Raw genomic sequence first — 9,833 nt, 5'->3', positions numbered from 1 at the left:
CCTTTGGCAGAGTAAATGGTTTCCCCATGGCCAACTGGACACGGGGGTACCCAGTTCCCTGTAGACATTCCAGAAACTGAGCATAAACTGCATGTTTGATATGAAGTAAAGTTTGATATGAAGAAAGGGGGTTTCTACAATTTAGTAGGAATGAGTGAGTGACAAGTAACAATACCTAGAAAATGACAATTGCCACCCTCAGGTCATTTCAGAATGGAATTTCTGGCCCAGTGAGAGCAACCTTTGCTTTCTCCCTCTACGGTCTCCTCAATGGAGAGTTCAGAGCAAAAGAAAAAAAAAAGAAAGAGAGTAGCAAGCGTTCTGAGAGCCATGAAGCTGGGTTCTCTGTGCCAGGCCTATAGCAGCTCTGCCTGTGTCTCCCTACGGCTCTCGTTATGTGGGCCCATCAGGTGTTGAGGCTCACTGGTCGGTGCACTTTAACGAATGTATTGCAAATTCAATTGAAAGAATTTTTGGCAGCAAGTGATAGTTCCTGCAATATATACATTCATTCTACCAATTCAGGATCTGGCCTTAAAGGTGGATCTCTTCTGGAGAGGTCAAATCGAGGGTAAATACTTGGTGAACTGCTTTGGTCTGGCACCTGGGCTTGTCTGAGGCCAGCTTCTCTGTATGGGCCTCTCAAATAAGATGGTCAAATAAAACACTGAATGGCCAGCTCACCTTGAATTTCAGGAAAAGGACAAAGAATTTTCAGTATAAGTATGTCCCATGAAATGTTTAGGATATCCATATACTGTAAAATGAATTCATGGGGCTTCCCTGGTGGCGCAGGGGTTAAGTCTCAGCACTATGATGCTATTCCCGGTCACTGCGGCACGAGTTCAATCCCTGTCCAGGGAGGCAACCCCATGGCACAGCAGACCTCTCCTCTCTCGCCCACTGCTCCCCTCAGCAGTGTATTTTGTCAGTCTGCCTGTTCTGTTCCCCACTCTGTCTCTGGTGAATCCTCTCACCCCCCACACTTCTGGCCTACACCCCAGTTCTTGTATGCATAAATAAAAAAAATGGATTCATTGTTTTCTGAAATTCCATGAACATCCTGCATCTCTATTTGTTAATCTGGCAACCCTCCTCTTTCACTGTGTGTGAGCACCCAGCTTTCCCCTGGTCCATATCCAAGGCGGAGAACACCCACTGGGGCTTCTCAGGCCGGGATTTGCTTCTACTGTACCCAAGAAAAGTGTAGAAAGCCCTCTGCCTGGGAGCATATAACTAAAAAATAATCTAAAGGGTGGGGCTAGCAAATGATTAGATAAGACCAGACTCAATGCCCTCTATGTGAGGTAAAAAGGCACCAAAGTATGGGCCTTGGATGAGCCTGACTCTGTTTCCTAAAGTCCATCTTAAATTGAGTATCTCTCCATTTTTCAAAGGAAACAATCTGCTCAACACACTTCTTGAGCTTCCGCTCTTGAGCTTTGGCCCTAAGCCCTAAGGTATGGCTGCCCGAGGTATGAGGCGCTCCTAGATAGGGATCTGAGGAATGCCCGCATCCGGATGCCCAGGAGTCTCTTTCAGGCCACGCCTTCTAACCTCGGTCTTCACCCTGTTAGTTCCCTACGGCCCCAGTTGCTCATGCATATTAACTTGCCTCACCCTTCTTCTCTTGCCTGGTACAACCTCAGTAACCCAGGACAGGTCTGGGCTAATTGCCCTGGGCACCAATGGCTGTGCTACCAGCTCAGCCAGACTGTGTGCCCAGACCCTGCTGGTTGCTCTGTCCATGTAGGAGATACATGTTTACATGTATATGTGAGATACATGAAAGAGGAGGGTTGCCAGATTAACAAATAGAAATGCAGGATGTTCACGGAATTTCAGAAAGCAATGAATTCATTTTATAGTGTATGTATATCCCAACAGGGACCGCTTTCATGGTCTGTCCATGTCAGCTCTTGGGACAGAGGATCCTATACTCAGGTCACATATTGTACAAATAATACTTCTCCTTGTCCCCCAGAAGTCCTTAGACAAGTTCAACAAACAGCTATGTGCTAATGGTTCAATGCTATGACCAGGTCCATTTATCTAACTGCCTCTTGGCTTTCTCTGATCCAGATCTGACAGTGTGGAAGTCCAGGGTGGTGCTTCGGGGACGGCAGCCTGCAGAGTCCTCTCCTGGAAGCCGCCTGTCCTACATTTAATGAGCTGCCCACTTCCCACGAGGCTGCCTCTCACAGAATGGGGTCTGGGCTCCGGACCCTCCTCCGACCTCCAGACAATGTTATCCATGTCCATGTTATGGATCCTGGGCCAGTTGCATTGTGGTCTGATAGCGGGATGGCATGAGGTAATTTTCTACCTTATTATCTTGAGAAAGCATGAACCTACCAAGTCCAGGGCCTGGAACATATTCTAAACAGACAGCAACTTCTCCCTGACCCAGTTCTCTTGCAGACTCATGGGAACCGGTCTCCTCAACTTCACAGCAGCAGACAGGTTGAAGTATCTCCTTATGATTTCCTTGCACTGAAGCTGAAGTTTTCCTGATTTGGCCCTTGCATATGATTTGTGTATATTAACATACAGGTTTGTCCCAAAGGGAATGCTTAAAATATGGCATGGCCTCCCTGGATACAGAAGCAAGTGGGTTTTAACTTACCTCCACTTCTCTCCTGTCAGACTCCTCCCAATTATTCTGCAGGCTTCTTTGCCCTGAGGGCAGTTTGCAGCTCCAGGGGACTGGAATTGACTTAAAAAAAAATTCCTTCCTCTCTGTGCCCCATGTGAAGGACATTGTGTGCTCTCTAAATAATAACCCGCCTTTGTGTGACCTGACTGGACTGGACCTTTGAGAGATGTTTCAGTTGCAGAGAGGACATTCGGCTGCACCCCAGGAAACCAAGAAGTTTCCAGACCAAGAAGAAAAGTCCATGACAGCGAGATTTCCCCCCTTAAATTGTATTATGAATGAATTCCTCTCATCCACTAGTGTTTAAGGTAATTAGGTAATAGTGTAGCAGAAAATCTAAATTTATTATTGGGACCTGATAAATAACAGCATTTTAATCAGATGTTCTCCACCCTACCCACTGCCAACAAAATAGCAATCAACAAATCGTTTCAGAGCACTTATTATATGCAAGGCATTGTCATCGATCAAGGTAATTATTTATTACATTTATTGATGTTTTGCTCAAGACTCAGCACTAGCTAGACACTAAGGATTAGAAAGATGTAGAAGACATAGTACTTGGCCTCCAGCTTATAAAAGCTCACTCAAGAGGAGAGAACGGACCAGAATTGACCATCTCCACTGTTCCAGGCACTGGGCTGTGCACTTAGGTACATCAATCACCTCATTCAATCACCTCAATAAGCCTGTGAGGAAGACAGCCGTAGCTCCACTTTACACATGTGGAAACTGACATCCAAAAAATATCTATGTGGTCAGAACAACCAGACCTATCCCTTCCAAAGATGCCCATTCCTTAATCCCTGTGGACATGTTACCTCAAGTGGCAAAAGGGACTTTGCAGAAGTGATTAAGGATCTTGAGAGGGGAGATTTTTCTGGCTTATCTAGGTGGACTCACATAGTCTCAGGGGTTCTTAGAAGAAATAAGTAGGAAGGTCAGAGTCAGAGAACAGAGAGGTGACAAAGGAAAGAATTTGGAGGGCGGTGGGGCCACAAGTCAAACAATGCAGGCCCCTTCCAAAAGTTAGAAAAGGGAAGGAAGTGAGTCGTCCCTTGGAGTCTCCTGACGATACCAGTCATGGTGACCTATTAAACTTCTGACCTCGAGGGCCATAAGAAGTATGTGTTATTTTAAGTCTCTAAGTTTGTGGTGATTTGTTGCAGAAGCAGCAAATAAGTATAACAAATACCACGTCATTACTCATACCTGCCTCAACTACAATGGACTTGAGTTCACCAGAGAAGTTTACTCCAAAGTGGTAAAGCCAAGCAGGGTTGCCATGTTGTCTAACTGGCCCCTGGAATTCTGCAAAGGAGGGACTCTAGAGCAGAATTCAAACCAAGTCATTGTTCTCTTGAACTCTATGCCATTTCTTTTTTGTTGATCTGCTCTCTAACACTAACATTTAAAGGCAAAAGGAGTAAAATACCAGAAGAAATATTCCATAATACCATGACAGGCTAAATGAACAGGAGTTCAGGAAATATGTTCTGAGAAATGCTAATCTCTCCCAGAAACATCCTCACAGACACACCCAAAAGTAATGTTTCACCAGCTAATGGGGCATCCCTTAGCCCAGGTAGAACCAGAAAATTAACCATCACAGGTGTTGATTAATTCATTAACTCAGTGATGTCATTAAGGATCTAGGTTCTTTCGTCTTGCTGTTTTCACTTCATCCTTATTCTGGTGGTAAGATCACCACCATAATCCTAGGCATTACAGTCAGACAGCTGGCATCCAGAGGAAAGGCAGAGATGATCCCTCAGAGGACTTGCCCTCACACAACCCTGACTGCCACTCGGTCAGGGTGCCTCCTCCTGAACCAACCATGGCAAAAGAGGTCCCACAAAAAAAATTTCTTTCAACAGTAGTCTCTCCTGAGGGTATGGGAGAGGAATGACAACTGAACAAAATCATTATTCTGTGTGGAAGGAAAATGGGCAGAATTGCAGCTGGATAGGAAATTTATAGTCATCTCTATTTTCTCAATGGTCCTTTGCAGCTCTAAAAATCTATACTCTAAAGAGCCATTGTTTGTCCCATATGCTTTACACACAGATTGCCAATATACATGCCCGCCTGGAATCAAGTGCCATGTTACACTTGGGCAAGAGGTACAGCACTGGGCAAGAGTCAGGGAACTTTCAATGATGCTTCCATTCTAGGAGTTCCTGCCCACACCACAACCAAGACTGCCCTAGTTCCATTGCTTCAAGCCTTCTAACAACTGACCCCCAGAAATGGTTCTGGATGAGGACTGGTAGCTTGAACTGTGTAGATGAATAATTTGAAAAAAATAGTTGTCATTAGTTAATGCAAGTTACATAAAAATTGACCAACCAACCTCCTGTTTACTACCCTCAGACAATCCAAATATATCCAATGTGTCCCACAGCGACAGGGGTGGTACTAGATGGGGTGTGACATTTTATTAAAATAAAATTCAAATTGGGTATTAAAGATACTGAGTTAATCTTGACCATCCACAGATTGTGTCTATTGAAACTCGTTTTTCTTAATGAGGAATAGCAATTTCCCCTAGTGTAAATCAGGCTTCTAGAGTTATTTTCTATAGCTTCAAGGACTATTGTAAGGAAAAGAAAAAAATGGATAGATGGTTGATGAGAAATTTTGTGTATCTCATTAGTATTTTTTTTTGAGGGGCTCAGTATATTTGTTCAATTCCAATTACCTGAGTCTTTCTTCTCTGGCTGGATTAGTAACTATTCAATTCAACCAAAGCATAAAACAGTGTCACTGAAATGATTGTTATTGCCCAGCAAGAGACTTCAGTTTTGACTGTGTAATCAAACTTCTTAAGAAATTTCACCAATATATTTATTATATCAAGAAATAATGAGAGTAGGAGGTATGTATTATATATATAACTGACTAGAAGAAGTAGACCAAAAATTTTTCCCTTAAACATGACAGTCACACAGTGGTAATAAATGTATGTTCCCCATATTGTAACAGTTTTACTAGATGATCATGAGGATAAGACATATTTGAATGAATGAAATAAGTAAGCATTTTTCAAATTCTAATTTTTCTACTAAATTATTCCTTCCTGTTGTTCAACTATGGGGAAGGTGTTCTTGTTATAAAGCTTGGATTTGCTTTGTGAAAACAGATTTAGAATGTTGAACTGAATTCCATAAGCCATCCAAAAATAACTAAATTTTCTCTTTCTCCCCATCCAACTTCTAAGTAGACCTGCTCACAAATGTTATACTGCCTCATACAAAGTTCGTTTCCATTTTTTCATCTTGGTGAAGTTGCTAAATATACAGTGCAATGATCCAAACAATGAGAAATGAGAGGAACCAGGGTAAAAAAAAAAAAAAAAAAAAAAAAGACCCGGAATCATCTATAAGCTAAACAATTGGTATTTGAAAAAATGCTGGGCCTGACAGTAACCAAATGGGAGAACAGGTGGATTTGGTCAATTTTCTTTCAACTCTCATTTCAGGTACTGGGTTCATCCTACCTCAGAAGGCTGTCCCAGTGAAGATAAAAAAGCACAGATTTTGGTGGAGACTTTTTATCTGATGTCTTTAAGATCACACATAGCATTGATTTTATATATATATATATATATATATATATATATATATATATATATATATACACACACACATACCATCCTTCACTTTCCTGTTTTGAGGTTTTTCCTTGGGTGGAAAGTATCTTTAAAGCTTCTTGCTTCCAGGTTTATGCGCTGACTCTGAATGCATTAGTCACAGTTTCGAGAGGGGACAGGTCAAATAACTTTACAATCAAACCCAAACCTAAACAGATGGTTCTTTTATTCCAAGAAAATGCAGGGATGTGTAGATCCCCTGTGGTAATGGGATTCAGCCTGAATGTTAGGGAATCTCAAAGTCAGTAGCTAGAGATCAGGCCTGGGAGCCAGGCCTCATGGTCTCTCTGCTCAATTTTACTACCAGGCCAATTGATTGCATGCTCTTCCAGCCCAGCTTTTACTCCTGGATGTGCTAAAAAGATAAATGCCTGAGAAAACCATACACAGGCTGATCACATTCTCCAACTGTGGCCTTTGAACCACCAAGTGCATAAATTCATCTGAAGCCGTGCTAGAAATTCAGATCCTGGAACCCATCCTGCCACTCCAAATCAGCCCTGGAATTTTCTTTTTTCAGTAGACTTAGCAGGGAATTTTTATGCTGATTGAAATATGAGGACTACTTCCAGGCTGTTGGTACTCAAAGATGGTCTTGAGACCAACAACATCTGGGAGCTTGTTAGAAATGTAGACTCTCAGACCCACTGAATCAGAACCTGCATTTTAACAAGATCCCCAGATAATTCCTTATAGTTCGAGAAACGTTTTGCTAGGATAGTTTTGTCTTATAACCTAGTTTTCACCATCTGGGAAGAGTAATAATACAGCAGTGCAAAAAAGGAGTTTCTTCTCAATCCTAAACTATTAGAATCACTGAGGAACTTTTTAACAAAACTGACATCCCAGCACTCCTGCAGGTCACTTTAACCCTACCTTCTGGAAGTGAGGCCTGGGCATTGGTATTTTTAAAAGCTCCACAGAGAATTCCAATGTGAAGACAGAATTGAGAACCACTGCTCTATTGGTGCAAAACTGAGAATCAAAACTTAAAGCCTTAGATACAGAGCATCAAGCCAAGTTTCGCTCCCCTAAAAAGCAATCAGGCATTTGCCAAGGAACAAGGGATTCCTAAAATATTTGCCTTTTTCTAAGAAGAGGCAGCTTTGGCCTTTTGAATGGCTACTCATTGTCCATGTCTCATAAAAATATGCTGGGCCTCCACTGCCTGGAAGCTCAAGGGCAGCATTCCCATCCCCTTTGTTAATCAAGGCCCAGCTCCGGGCAGCCTCACTATGGGAAATGGCCCTTTCTGAAGCTGCATTTCTCTTTGCTCTCTCTGCCCCTGGGATTTGTGATTCTGGACAAGGCATATGCCTTCTCACCATGTCATTTTCCTCATTTGCAGAGAGAAAACACAGTGTCCATTGATTCCTTTGGTTAAGCTGACTGGTGCCCCTGGCTCATGTCCAGTGACTATTTCTCTTTGCAGCAATCCTCAGCTGGGGGTGAGCCAAGAGAAAGATGGTTGCCCACTTAGAGCCCTGAACGCTGGTGCTCTCTATCCTGAGCTCTCCATATGCCGGATCATTCTGCTGATTCACTTCAATCCAGCCAGGTCCATCAAGGAGACTTGGAACGGGTTTGAGAATTGAAATGCCTCTGGATTCCTTTGGAATGTGCTCTTCATTTTAAGTGCAGACTGCAGTAGGTCAGCTGTAGCTATAAAGGCCCCTGTCCACTGGAAGCCCTTCTAATTGAACTAGATAAACTCTCTTGGACTCAGATTGCAACGTTAGCACATGGACTCGTTACCTTTATTTCTATAATTATTGATAGTTTGTATTTCGCTTGAATCTCTTTACGTGTATGCAAATGCATTCATCTTCCACCTACTGCTACTAATAACAAGTACTTGCTATGTGCTAAGCATATTATCGCATTGTCCTCACATCCATCTTAGAAGGTAGAGGCTATTATTATACCAAGTTTACAGATACAAACTCAAGATTTAAATGAGTGAAGTAACTTGCCCCAGTTTCCACAGGGTAGAACTGGCAGAAATTGGACTTCATCCAGCTCTATGTGATTCCAATCATACAAGGCTACAAAACGGGTCCGCTTCCTGTTTTTTGGAAGTTTCCCAATCACTCACTCAAGCCTGTGCTTCCTAGAGGCAGGAAGCCTCCTAACCAGATCTTCCCTTTTGGCTCTGCTTACTCAGGAACAGTCTATAGTGTGTGCTAGAGTCTAAAGGGTCTGGTTTTGGAACCAACAATGGTGGTGGGGCGGGGGGAGGAAGGAGAGCAGGGAGTAAATTTGGATTCCTACTTTATACCAAACACCAAAATCAATGCCATGTGAGTTAGAAATTTTAATAAAGTCATTAAAGAATGGAGAAATACATAAGCAAACAGTTGGAAGATCTGGAGGTAGGCCAGAGCAAGTTGCTTCTCCTCCTGTCTAGACACTTTCTCCACCCCTGAAACCGGAGACCTTTTATCTCACTCCCCCTCACCCCATGGGACTGCAGCTTATACCTTTGCCTATTTATCTGTGTGTTTGCGATGCTCTATGACGTTCGTTAGTGGTGGCCCCAGGCGGAAGGATGGCCGCACATCATTTTAGGGTGGAGATGCCGAAACAAGGGAGAAGAAAAAGTTCCTGCTGTGCCAGAAACCCTTACGGAAAAGCAAAGAATTTTCTCAAAGGTGAAGATCAAGCAGCCGAGAAAGAAATTTGCCCAAAAGATGCTTCAAAAGACTTGGAAGCAAATCTATGAAAGAGCTAAGCTCTATCACACGGAATATAGGCAGATGTACACACTTGAGATTCTAATGACTAGGACGGCAAGGAAAGCTGGGGATTTCTATGAACCTGCAGAAACCCAAATGGCATTTGTTGTCAGGATCAATTTTTACCAGTAGTGAAAAAGGTGTTGGAGTTTCTTTGTGTTGGTCAGATCTTAAATGGCATCTTTGTGAAACTCAACACGGCTTCAGTTAACATGCTGAGGGTGGTGGAAACGTGTATTGCAGGGGTACCCAAACCTTAAGTCAGTAAATGCACTGATCTACAACATGGTTATGGCAAAATCTACAAGAAGCGAATTACCCTTACAGATAATGTATTCACTGCTCCAGTCTCAGCAAATGTGGCCTCGTCTGCACGGAGGATCTGATTCTTGAGATCTACACAGTTGGAAGATGCTTCCAAGAGCAAGCAGCTTCTACTGGCCCTTCAAATTACCTTCTCTGTGAGGTGGCATGAAGAAGAAAACCACCCATTTTGTAGAAGGTGGATGCTGGCAACAGGGAAAATCAGATCAACAGTCTTATTAGAAGGAAGAACTAAGGTGTCTACTGTGATAGCTTTTGTAATCTGGCCAGTTAATAAACAGTAACTGCATTCAAAATAAAAAAAGAAAGAAAAGCGTGAAGTAGGGAAGGAGTTTTTAAAATGATACCAAAGGTAGAAACCATAAATTAAAATATTAAGAATTTCAACTGTGTAGAATGTTTAAATTTAAATGTAAAGAGCAATTGACACATTTCGGGGGGAATCACAAAGCACATGACAAAGAGT

At 42.6% G+C, this 9,833-nt stretch overlaps 1 pseudogene; it reads left to right on the top strand.

Moving 5' to 3' along the window:
- Window positions 1-270: 270 nt before the first annotated feature.
- LOC119261035 (60S ribosomal protein L7-like) lies at window positions 271-9,602 on the top strand (annotated as a pseudogene).
- The last annotated feature ends 231 nt before the right edge of the window (window positions 9,603-9,833 follow it).

This window comes from Talpa occidentalis, unplaced genomic scaffold (assembly GCF_014898055.3).
Source record: "Talpa occidentalis isolate TD23 unplaced genomic scaffold, MPIMG_talOcc4v2.1 talOcc4.6, whole genome shotgun sequence".
Taxonomy (NCBI): Eukaryota; Metazoa; Chordata; class Mammalia; order Eulipotyphla; family Talpidae; genus Talpa; species Talpa occidentalis.
The sequence above is the reverse complement of the archived record's forward strand: the minus strand, read 5'-3'. Positions and strand labels throughout refer to the sequence as shown.